General features: G+C 46.3%; 1 protein-coding gene across 1 annotated transcript in view; it reads right to left on the bottom strand.

The window, feature by feature from the left end:
- LOC141111128 (F-box only protein 6-like) overlaps positions 1 to 11943 on the bottom strand; it is a 128337-nt gene extending 116394 nt beyond the window's left edge. Inside the window, exon 1 of the mRNA XM_073603166.1 lies at positions 11768 to 11943. The gene's annotated coding sequence lies outside the window, so the exon portion shown is untranslated. The remainder of the gene's footprint in view (positions 1 to 11767) is intronic.
- Positions 11944 to 12257: the final 314 nt, after the last annotated feature.

Genomic DNA, 12257 nt, shown 5'->3' with positions numbered 1-12257 from the left:
GATTTTTCGACAGAAAAGGTCCGATAAAGCCCACACACGATCGAATTGTCCGACGGATTTGTTCTGTCGGACCAGTTCGGTCGAAAAGTCCGGTTGTGTGTACACGGCATTAGAGAGGCAGGGCACATCCGCCTTTTCTTTCTGGCAGCGGGTGTGCTACACAGCCAGACCACATGTAAGGGAAGTAGTTGAGTGGCTCACCATGCCTTCCTCATCTTCCTCTTTCCAGGCCCAGAAGGTCAGGATGTTCTGGCACGCGGAGAGTGTGTACCCGGCTGGCAAGCAAATACTAGGACAGCACTGGAGTGTATCGGACAATAATTAAGTCCATAAAATTTGTCAAGAGTCAAAGTACATGAAGTTGGATATGAATTAATAACTGTAGAATAATGCACCGGGGGTCTCCATCTTCAGAGTTTGGCCAGCTCTGTTAAGATAAAAAGAGAAGGGGGGGGGGAGCCACCTAAGTGTAGTATGAAGGAAATTTAGTTTGTTAACAATAGATTAAACACACTCACAAAGTGTCAGGTAAAATTATGCTTATCTAAAAGCTCAGTATCAGCTGCTGCCTCCGTCCTTAAGGCACCGCTAGTGGTCCAGACAGCTGGGGATGGTGGAGATGGGCATTGGCGCCAATCAGCTGATACAGCTTTTAGATGAGCATACTTTGACCTCACATTTGTGGGTGCCTGTAATCTATTGTTAATAAACTTTTTGATCTTCATACTGCACTTAGGTGGCACCTCTCCCCCCTTCTCTTTTTTTCCAGGCCCAGAGCAGCTAGCTTCCCCAACAGTTGATACAGTGCCTTGAAAAAGTATTTATACCCCTTGAAATTTTCCACATTTTCATGTTACAACCACAAATGTAAATGTATTTTATTGGGATTTTATGTGATAGACCAACACAAAGTGGCACATAATTGTCAAGTGGAAGGAAAATGATAAATGGTTTTCAAATTTTTTTACTAAAAAATATATGTGAAAAGTGTGGCGTGCATTTGTATTCAGCCCCCCTGAGTCAATACTTTGTAGAACCTCCTTTCACTGCAATTACAACTGAAAGTCTTTTTGGGGATGTCTCTACCAGCTTTGCACATCTAGAGAGTGAAATTTTTGCCCATTCTTCTTTGCAAAATAGCTCAAGCTCTGTCAGATTGGATGGAGAGCGTCTGTGAACAGCAATTTTCAAGTCTTGCCACAGATTCTCAATTGGGTTTAGTTCTGGACTTTGACTGGGCCATTCTAACACATGAATATGCTTTGATCTAAACTATTCCATTGTAGCTCTGGTTGTATGTTTAGGGTAGTTGTCCTGCTGGAAGGTGAACCTCTGCCCCAGTCTCAAGTTTTTTGCAGACTCAGAGAGGTTTTGTTCTAAAATTGTCCTGTATTTGGCTCCATCCATCTTCCCATCAACTCTGACCAACTTCCCTGTCCCTGATGAAGAAAAACATCCCCACAATATGATGCTGCCCCCACCATGTTTCACAGTGGGGATGGTGTGTTCAGGGTGATGTGCAGCATTAGTTTTCCGCCACACATGGTGTTTTGCATTTAGGCAAAAAAGTAAAATTTTGGTCTCATCTGACCAGAGCACCTTCTTCCACACGTTTGCTGTGTCCACCACATGGCTTCTCACAAATTACAAATGGGACTTCTTATGGCTTTCTTCTTGCCACTTTTCCATAAAGGCCAGATTTGTGGAGGGCACGACTAATAGTTGTCCTGTGGACAGATTCTCCCACCTGAGCTGTGGATATCTGCAGCTCCTCCACAGTTACCATGGGCCTCTTGGCTGCCTCTTCTGATTAATGCTCTTCCAATTCAGGGGATGGCCATGTTGCCTGGTTTCTGTGATTATGTGCATACACCTCAATCATTATAGTGGTATGGACATATACATATCTAGATCTGAGAGATCTTACACAAAAGAGGTAGTTCCACCTGCAATACAAATTTATTGATAGGGTTACATAATATATACAAATTAAACACCAGATTGTATTTACAACACAATGTACAGTGTAGGTGCCCTGGCTTACATGATATTTACAAATTAACCACAACAACCATATTTACAATACAATATAAGATCCAAGTATAGCGTTAGATTATCTGTTAACTTCAGGTCGGCCCATGGTGACTGCTCTCTGTCCCCACAACAAAGAGGGACTTAGCTTGGTCACAAAGCATTATATCCCTCCTCCTTTCTGTACTGTGGCTAATATAATTCTGCCTAATTGGTCACTGTACCTAGTAAATGTATATTGGGCACAGCCTGATTGGATGAGTCAAAGAAGGCTGTTGTTTACTACCCAGGTGAGATGTTATCAGGGAAAACAAAAGGCCAACCTTTGAAGTTGAACTAATTACCGTAACACCAACACAACACTCAATACTTTAAATATATTTCCTTCTAACTGAAATATATTTCTAATTGCAATATTATTTACAGCTGTTAATGGAGATTTCACATAAACCCATTATGTAACAGTCAGGTCTTGGTAGGTTTGCAGTTGTGCCATACTATTACCATTTTCGGATGATGGATTGAACAGTGCTCTGTGAGATGTTTAAAGCTTGGGATATTTTTTTATAACTTAACCCTGCTTTAAACTTCTCCACAACTTTATCCCTGAGCTGTCTGGTGTGTTCCTTGACCTTCATGATGCTGTTTGTTCACTAAGGTTCTCTAACAAACCTCTGAGGGCTTCACAGAGCAGCTACTGTATATTTATACTGAGATTTAATTACACACAGATGGACTCTATTTACAAATTAGGTGACTTCTGAAGGCAATTGGTTCCACTAGATTTTAGTTAGGGGTATCAGAGTAAAGGGGGGCTGAATACAAATGCACGCCACACTTTTCAGATATTTGTTTGTAAAAAATGTTGAAAACCATTTATGATTTCCTTTCCACTTCACAATTATGTGCCACTTTGTGTTGGTCTATCACATAAAATTCCAATAAAATACATTTACGTTTTTGGTTGTAACATGACAAAGTGGAAATATGAATATATGAATACTTTTTTAAGGCACTGTAATGTGCACTCTTCTTTCTCCTGCTCTACTGCTAATCCTACCTAAGCCCAACAATCTGGCATTGAGGAGTCGGTTGAATTATTTCAGCACAGCATCAGTAACTTGATGAAGGACTATGCACAAAATATCATGTTGTCAGATATAGAGGAAAAGAGTGCCAGGCAAATAGAGGGAGGGTACATCAGACAGGGAGCAGCAGTTGGTTGTGCTGTTCCTGCAGCTTATTGCCAAGTGGGCTCAAGCGAGGAGGAAGGTAAGGACGATGTGGTGGCAAACCTTACCTGGTAGCCAGAGATTGCATAAGAGAAAATTGAGATAGAGGTAGAACAGCAGTGTGGCAGGATATCGTCCCGGGGTATGGGCAGTTTGCAGTGAACTGGAGGGAGGAGCCATACTATCACCTACAGATAAGAGCCTGAGTGAAATAAAAGCGCAAAAAAAACACATCTCTGAATAAACTGAGACCATAAATGTTCATGTGGATCTCAAAACCAATGTTAGGAATATGTGAAAAAAGTCCACAGATAGAAAAACCCAATGTGTGATGAGTCCAAAAGTATAAACTAAATGCTCATAACATCCTCTTGACATCAAGGATGGAAACAATTTGTGAAGAAAGTTGCAAGTGGAATATCCACCACCAATTAAATGAAGGCTTACCAGAATGCTTGGACCCAAAAGGGCGTACGCCCAATGAGTCTAAAAGGCTTGTGGCGTACACCAAAGGTAAGGGTATCAATGCAGGTGACCTCAGATATAAAAGTCAGGCGTTCCCCTGGATCTTCTGATGGCTCTCAAGGGTAGAGACCCCCAGGGTAGACACTCATGGAGCGGCGTGGATAGATTCTCCCATGCATTCATATGTATAATTAGGAAGGGGAACAGAATGCTACATAGTGTAACTCCATAAAAATATGGGGTATTTATTAAAAGTAGGAAAACTCACATTTAGGAAGATATAACAGCGCTTTGGTACATGTGCAATGGCAGCAGTGGAGCTCGGTCTGGCGCGTTTCATCTAACAAGACATCATTTGGGGTGCTAGCCTGCCTCAGCCATTGTTAAATAAATAAATAGTTTGATCCCAATGATGAGATACAGACCTTTGGTGTGTCATCAAAAGCGGATGTATGGTTCCGCAGTCATTTTCTGTATCAACCAGATGGCGCCACTGCGTGCATTGCAAGCCTCACTATGAGAAGTCGGTCACTTACTGACGCAGCCGGAAGGCGCAAAAACGTGCACGTCACGCCTCACTCTGGAGAGAGGGTCATAGATGCGGCGCCAGCGTCATCTATTCGGCGCCATATTAGTAATGTAAACCAAGCCTCATTTTCAGACACTGAGAATGTGGATAGAGCCTTGTTTTCAAATTCTCACCATCCATCGTATGAGACTGATCACACTCAGCGAGTAACAAAAAACCGACAACGCCACTCTGTCAGTTTCAAAGGATGAATGGTCATAGGTATAGTCTCACATGGATAAATAACGAGAACAGACCTATATCAGCAGCATCATGCAATAGAGGCCAGTTGGCATATGGGATAATAATCGTTTGCTAAATTAAAAAGAACACTGAAATTGTGAATAATAAATTAATAAAAAATCCATATAGATACAGAGAAGTACTTTAAAAAATTTACAAAAATAAAAATCCTGACGATCCAGCGGGACTGACACTTAACTGGGGACAACGATAATAAGTATCTATTAATCATGAACAATACCAACCATAATAACAAAATTAAAATAAAATGGAAGGTGAAAATGGTGTATACATATTTTCCATGCCAGAATTCCTAATTAGATGGTTTGAATTTAGGCCTTTTTAATAAAAGCGCTGATGCCTATCATCTGGGCCTCTCCACACGATCTGTGTCTTTTTTCACAAATATGTTGCTAACAAAACCTTCTTGAGCTGTGTCAGTTGTGGTAAAACTACTAGTCATTTTGGTACCACATGCAGGAGAAGACACATGAATCTGAACCACAAGACGTGGTGGGAACCGCACATTAATGATACCAGTTGACATTGAAAGGCCAGCACTTCTCCTCCTACTCATTTCCAGTGGCAACTGTTTTTTGGTTTTTTTTGTAGGGGGGGGGTGGCAAACAACCACCCCCCCCCTCAGGTGGCCGGCGGCACTACCCCCCCCTGTCTGACGGTCAGTCCGGCACTTATCCCATCTAGGTGGCGGGTGGCACCGGTCTCTCTCCTCCTGTGGCACCGGTGTCCTCCAGCATGGTGGACAGTGGCGGGTGGCGAGCTGCGGCTTATCTCCGTCTTCTCTCTCCACCTGAGTCTCCGGTGTCCTCCAGCACGGCGGAAGGTGGTGGGCTGCGGCTCCTCTCCGTCTCCTCTTTCCTCCTCTCCTCCTAAGGCTCCAGTGTCCTCCAGCATGGCAGACGGCGGTGGGCTGCGTCTCCTCTCCATCCCTTCCTGCGGCTCCGGTGTCCTCTAGCATGGCGGGTTGGGGGGCTGTGAGCAGCAGCTCCAGTGTCCTCTCCGCCTCCGCTCTCCTCGTCCTAGGCGCTAGGTGTCCAATAGGGATCGCTTGACGTTTTGACCAATCAAGGAAACGGGTCTCATGGCCCGCTTCCTGATTGGCAGGGAGGAGATTTAGTGTAAAAATAGCAAATTTTTATTCACTATCGGCACACAACTGGGTGGGACCAGGGCACGGTACTCTGAGCCCACCCTTTTTTAAAGCCTATTAGAGCCTCTGGCTCTAATCACGTGCTTCAAACCCCCCCCCCCCCACCATTGGAATCCATAGTCCGGCACCCTGTATGTAGATCAGGGGGCCAGACGCGGCCGTGTGCCCCTAATAGATGGGCCACTGCTCATTTTCTCTTTCCACCTCCACATTTCCCATCTGCCCCTTTGTGATCGGGCACTAGAGGAGGATGGGCAAACATTTAAAAAAGGTTGGCAGTGTGGGTAAACGTGCTCTTTCAGTAGCAGAAGCAAAATGTAGATGAAATCTGCTGGAACCTGTCACTGTCTGTCACCATATTTCTTGTATGAAAATTGTAACTGAAAGAGCTTGGACCTACAACACCACCTCACAGTGGAATCCACCATCAGAAGACTGAAGGAATTAAAAGACCAATAGTTCGTCCTTCTTATAAAATTCAGTTCCATGTCAGTTTTTTTTTTTTTACCTGTCAAAGCAGAACTCCAGATGAATATAGAATCTTCTCTCCCACTCACACACCATGTTACATTCATTGAAATCAATAAATAGAATTTTCTCAGGGGAGGGGGCGGGCCACCATCAGGTGCTTCTGAAATGCATTGTAATGTTAGACTCAAAACTATTAATCCCCACAGCTCCAGAAGTTCAGAGCAGGGAAGAGGACTGGATATCACAGGACAGATGTTTTCTTTGAGAACCGTCAGTGTGCAGAATGTGGGACATTCTTTGTTACAGGAAAATCTGACTACGGCAGCAGGTCAAAAAAATTAACTAAACTTCATATTTAAATGAAGGTATTGAAACACTACATCATAAATATACTCATTGATTCTTACCCCCTCTTTTTTTTTTTTTTTAGAAAAAATACTTTGCAAAAAGTGAAAATTCACCTATTCACCACTAGAGGTCATAAATCACTTATGCCCCGCACACACGGTCGGATTTTCCGACGGAAAATGTGTGATAGGACCTTGTTGTCGGAAATTCCGACCGTGTGTGGGCTCCATCACACATTTTCCATCGGATTTTCCGACACACAAAGTTTGAGAGCAGGATATAAAATTTTCCGACAACAAAATCCGTTGTCGGAAATTCCGATTGTGTGTACACAAATCCGACGCACAAAGTGCCACGCATGCTCAGAATAAATAAAGAGATGAAAGCTATTGGCCACTGCCCTGTTTATAGTCCCGACGTATGTGTTTTACGTCACCGCGTTCAGAACGATCGGATTTTCTGACAACTTTGTGTGACCGTGTGTATGCAAGGCAAGTTTGAGCCAACATCCGTCGGAAAAAATCCTAGGATTTTGTTGTCGGAATGTCCGAACAAATTCCGACCGTGTGTACGGGGCATTAGGATAAAATGTTTCCGCCATGAAAAGACATTATAGCTATAATCAAATGGGACTTGTCAGGACACATTGATACAGACACAATATATAATTAGGATTCTGTCAAAATAACTCAAGTATGGGGAGTTAGAAATATTTATTGCTTTACCTACAATTTTTTTTTCATGATTTTATAGTGTAATAGAACTGCTTTGCCATTTCTTATATTCTCCTTTTGAAGTCCTGAGCATGCCAAATGAATAAATATATATATTGATTTTTATTGCATTCTGACCAGTAGAGAATAAGGACCCTTTCACATGGGTGTTCAGTTTTGATTCATCTGTCAGTTTTTCAGATGGGTCCATACTCAACCACTATGTATGTTTATGAGCAGGCAGATGTAATTGGATCATTCACTTACATCTGTGTCCATTCAGGTCTATTTTTTAAACAGAAGAAGGCTGTGTCCTTTTCCATTTAGATATGTTTACATCCATTCTGTCTTTACCTGTTTTTAGGCAAGAAACATTTAGGTCAAGGCCTGGACTGGGACAAAAAATAGGCCCGGGCATTTTGGAATGAGCAGCCCATGACATCTTAACCGGCCCCTTCCCCACTCTCCATCCTGACGGATCCCCCAGGAGAGGGAAGGGGGAAACCCGGCAAAGGTGCGGGGGGTGAGGGGGACAGGGAAAGAGAGGGGGGGGGGCAGAGAGCACAGGGAAAAACCTTGAGAACATGGGGTGGGACGAGAGCACAGGGGGTCTGGAGAGCACCGTGGGGGGAGACAGAGAGCATGGGGGGCAGAGAGCACAGGGGAGAGGCAGAGAACACAGGAAGGAAGAGGAGAGCACAAGGGGGCTGGAGAGCATGGGGGCTGGAGAGCACAGGGAGTGGGGGTTGGACAGTACAGGGGGAAGCAAAAACACAGGGTGGGGCGGAAAGCACAGGGAGGGCAGCAGAGCACAGGGGCTCAGAGCACAGGGGGGAGGTGGAGATCACAGGGGGGGCTGGAGAGCACTGGGGGGGGGCTGGAGAGCACTGGGGGAGAGGCAGAGGGCACAGGGGGGCACCATAGAGCATGGGGTAGGTGGAGAGCACAGGGGGGCTAGAGAGCACTGGAGGGGCTAAAGAGTACTGGGGGGCTAGAGAGCACTGGGGGAGAGACATAGGGCACGGGGGCAGCGTAGAGCATGGGGGAGGTGGAGAGCATAGGGGGAGAGACGGAGGGCACAGGGGGGCAGTGTAGAGCATGCGGGGAGGTGGAGAGCACAGGAGGGAGGTGGAGAGAAGAGGGAGGCTGGAGAGCACTGGGAAGGCTGGAGAGCATTGGGGGGAGGTGGAGAGCACAGGGGGAGAGGCAGAGGGCACAGGGGGCAGCATTAAGCACGGGGGGAGGTGGAGAGCACAGAAGGGAGGTGGAGAGCACAGGGGGAGAGACGGAGGGCACAGGGGGGCAGCGTAGAGCATGGGGGGAGGTGGAGAGCACAGGGGGAGTTGAAAAGCACAGGGGGAGAGGCGGAGGGCACAGGGGGACAGCATAAAGCATGGGGGAGGTGGAGAGCACAGGGGGGCAGCATAGAGCATGGGGGGAGGTGGAGAGCACAGGAGGGAGGTGGAGAGAACAGGGGGGCTGGAGAGCACTGTGGGGGTGCTAGAGAGCACTGGGAGGGCTGGAGAGCATTTGGGGGAGGTGAAGAGCACAGGGAGACATGGAGAGCACAGGGGGAGAGGCAGAGGGCACAGGGAGCAGTGTAGAGAATGGGGGGAGGTGGAGAGCACAGGAGGGAGGTGAAAAGCACAGGGGGAGAGGCGGAGGGCACAGGGGGGTAGCATAGAGAATGGGGGATGTGGAGAGCACAGGAGGGAGGAGGAGAGCACAGGGGGGCTGGATAGCACTGGCGGAGAAGTAGAGGGCACAGGGGGCAGCGGAGAGCATGGGGGAGGTGGATATCACGGGGGAGAGGTGGAGAGCACATGGAGAGAGGCAGAGGGCACAGGGGGGCAGCAGAGAGCACGGGGAGGTGGAGAGCACTGGGGGGGCTAGAGAGCACTGTAGGGGGTAGACAGCACTGTGGGGGGGGGGGGGTAGAGAGCACTGTGGGGGCAGCAGAGATGAGCAGGATAGGAGGAGCAGTGGGGTAGCTGCATATAGAAGAATTATTCTCCATCTTCCTCCCGCAGTACCTGAAAGCCTGCAAGAGGGAGAGGAGCAGAAGCAGGCATTCAGAGACTGCGGGAGGAAGATGGAGAGAATGATTCTTCTATATGCAGCCACCCCACTGCTCCTGCTATTTAGGTTACAGGGGGCCGCACTGAACTATACTGGCGGCTGTGGAGAGGTGTCTCCTCTAGCTCCTCCCCCCTTCATGTTTCCGTTCCTCTGGTGCCGATGGCTGAGCCTGAGCTGAACTGGCAGCCGGGCGGCCGTGGAAAGGTCGGGGGCCTGGCGCGGGCTTAAAGAGCAGCCTGCCTTGGCCCCGCAAGCAAGGACATGCGGTCTGGTGGTCTAGGCCCACCGGGCGAATGCCCGATATGCCCTATGGCCAATCCAGGCCTGCTTAGGTCTCATTCACACATGACATGCGTGCCCCGTGCAGGACCGTGTTTAGCAGACACGGGGATGTACAGGTGTTGCATGCATCCCTTTTCAGCAGATACCCAGCTCATTAGTACCCCGTCTCTTTGATGTCTAATGGGACACATGGCTGCACAGACACAAACGCAGTGTTCCAATATGACACCCAGTGGCGGCTGGTGGTATTTTTTTGGGGGGGTGGCACACAATCCACTCGCAGCCACACCCCCGATTGGTCAGTTGGGTCACAGGCATGCCCCCCTGGTCACCGTCACCAGACCCGCACTTACCCTATCTAGGTCACGGGCAGCGCTTCCTCTGGATGGCGGGCGGCAGCTTCACCCTGCGTCTCCTCCTCCTGGGCTTCACAGCGGCTTCCCCTGCATCTCCTCCCTCCTCCTCCTCGGCGACCAATAGGATCACTTCTCCCCTCGGCCAATCGGGTGATGGGTCTATGGACCCTCTTCCTGATTGGCCGATTGGCCCGGAGCAGAATCAGGAAGACAATAGTGAATATTAATTCGCTTTTGTCACACAACTGGGTGGGTGGCTTTTTTTAAGCCTATAAAAGCCTCTGGCTCTAATCGCATGCTTCTAAAAGAAAAGAAAAAAAAAAACCCCATTGGAATCCATGCGTCCGGCACCCTGCATGTAGATTAGGGGCCGGATGCATGGATTAGGGGGGCAGGGCCACCACTGATGACATCCATGTTCATGCGGGTGTGAGTCCCTTAACACCCATTTTATTCTGGGTCTCTGCTTTCAGAAAATATAAAATGTTTGGGGGTTCTAAGTATTTTTCTAGCAAAAAAATTGAAATTTGAACATAGGACATTAGTGGGATATCAATAGACGGACAGGACGTGAAACTAGCAGTATTCGCTGATGACCTACTTACTGCTTTATGACACCAATCCGCATGTGTCTATGCCCTCTATTTTGTATGAATTTCAGCGTTTTGGAGCCCTGAGTAACTTTAAAGTAAACTTGTCTAAATCAGAGATTCTTAATGTATCTCTGTTATCACATCCAGTTCAGGCTCTTGGGAATAATTTCCCATTTAAAATCTGCACTTTGATGCTTAAATATCTGGGAATTAGAATTCCCTCAGATCTTATTAAATTGTATGTGGAAAATTATCATCCTCTTATGCAGTGTACAATACAAGATCTCAAGAAGTATGATAGAGCCCAATATTAATGGTTCGGGAGGATTAACATATTAAAAATGGGCATAATACCGCATTTTCTTAATCTCTTTCAAACTATACCTATTGGGGTCCCCCGCTCTTTCTTTGTTATTTTACAATCTGCTTTTACAAAGTTTATTTGGGGATGTAATAAACCTAGATTACAGAGCAGAATTATATCCCTTCCTAAAGGGAAGGGAGGTGTAGGAGCGCCGGACTTATATTGTTATCATGCTGCAGCGGTTTTAACTAGGCTAGTGAATTGGTTTCATAATTCCCTTTCTAAACAATGGGTTCATATAGAGCAGTTGATTGCTCCGCATGATCTCCAGGCACATCCCTGATTAGAGATATCTGCTAGAGGTCCACTTTCCTCTCTACCCTTTCTCACAGCTCACCTAGTGCACACCTGGGATAAATTGCAAATCCAATTAGGACTTTACCCTAAAGTGGGACTAATAATGCCCCTGTTTGGCAATCCTCTAGCGGAGGTTCGAATGCAGTTTTTGTATTGGAAGAAGAAGTCAATACGCAGAATATCCCAAATCTTGTGTCAGGGAAATCTCCCGCCATTGTCAAATCTGATTCCTATGCAGCAGCAATCAATTACACAATAGTTGGAATATTGGCAACAGATCGTGTGCACACTCATTAAATGGGGCTCCACAATAACACCCATCCTTTGGACTTGAGCGTAAGAATTACTTCCCAAGTATAATTTTGACCCGCACTAGTCAAACTATCCTTTTCATGTAAAGAACCCGACCTTTGACTTCCCAGAGGCCAGCCTAGCCTTCTGCAGAAGCACAGAACATCAATAAAACATTTTACTACAATAAATTGTGGTCGGTCGCTGCGACAGAATAAGTGTACAGACTTCACCAAAAGTTAGGTAAAATAGTGTCCACTTACCTGCCGGACAACGACCCCACTTCTGGTACCAGCTTTGTTAGGTTCGGTTCTTTTGGACCTCTTAGCCTAGGCCCGGACACTGGGTGTGTGGATTTCAACAACTTCACCGGTGAGGTAAACAAGACACTTACACTGGTTGTTTGTGAATAATGAATACAATTTAATGCTTGCTTTGGAGCGGAATATATACAGTAACTGTCACGTACTCCACTCGTAGGTGGACCAATCAAAATACAAGTTAAAGTTATACATTATACATCATAGCATGACTTCCCTTTGCGTGTTACCACATAGCGTTTTTTTAGCACACTTCCTTGGGGCTCATCCTGTACAGACTAAGCTTGTGCATCACTTAAGCAGAAGCGTGTAACCACATTCTAAGAATTCAAATGTCAAGCGTCTGTGGCTGAAACAAATGTATGTAAAAAAAAAGAGAACTATCTTAAACTAACATCTAAATTTATATTTTTGCTTCCGTAACTAAAAAGCA

Source organism: Aquarana catesbeiana, linkage group LG10, assembly GCF_042186555.1.
Source record: "Aquarana catesbeiana isolate 2022-GZ linkage group LG10, ASM4218655v1, whole genome shotgun sequence".
Lineage (NCBI taxonomy): Eukaryota > Metazoa > Chordata > Amphibia > Anura > Ranidae > Aquarana > Aquarana catesbeiana.
Note: the sequence above shows the minus strand (reverse complement) of the source record. Positions and strands in the feature narration are given on the sequence as shown.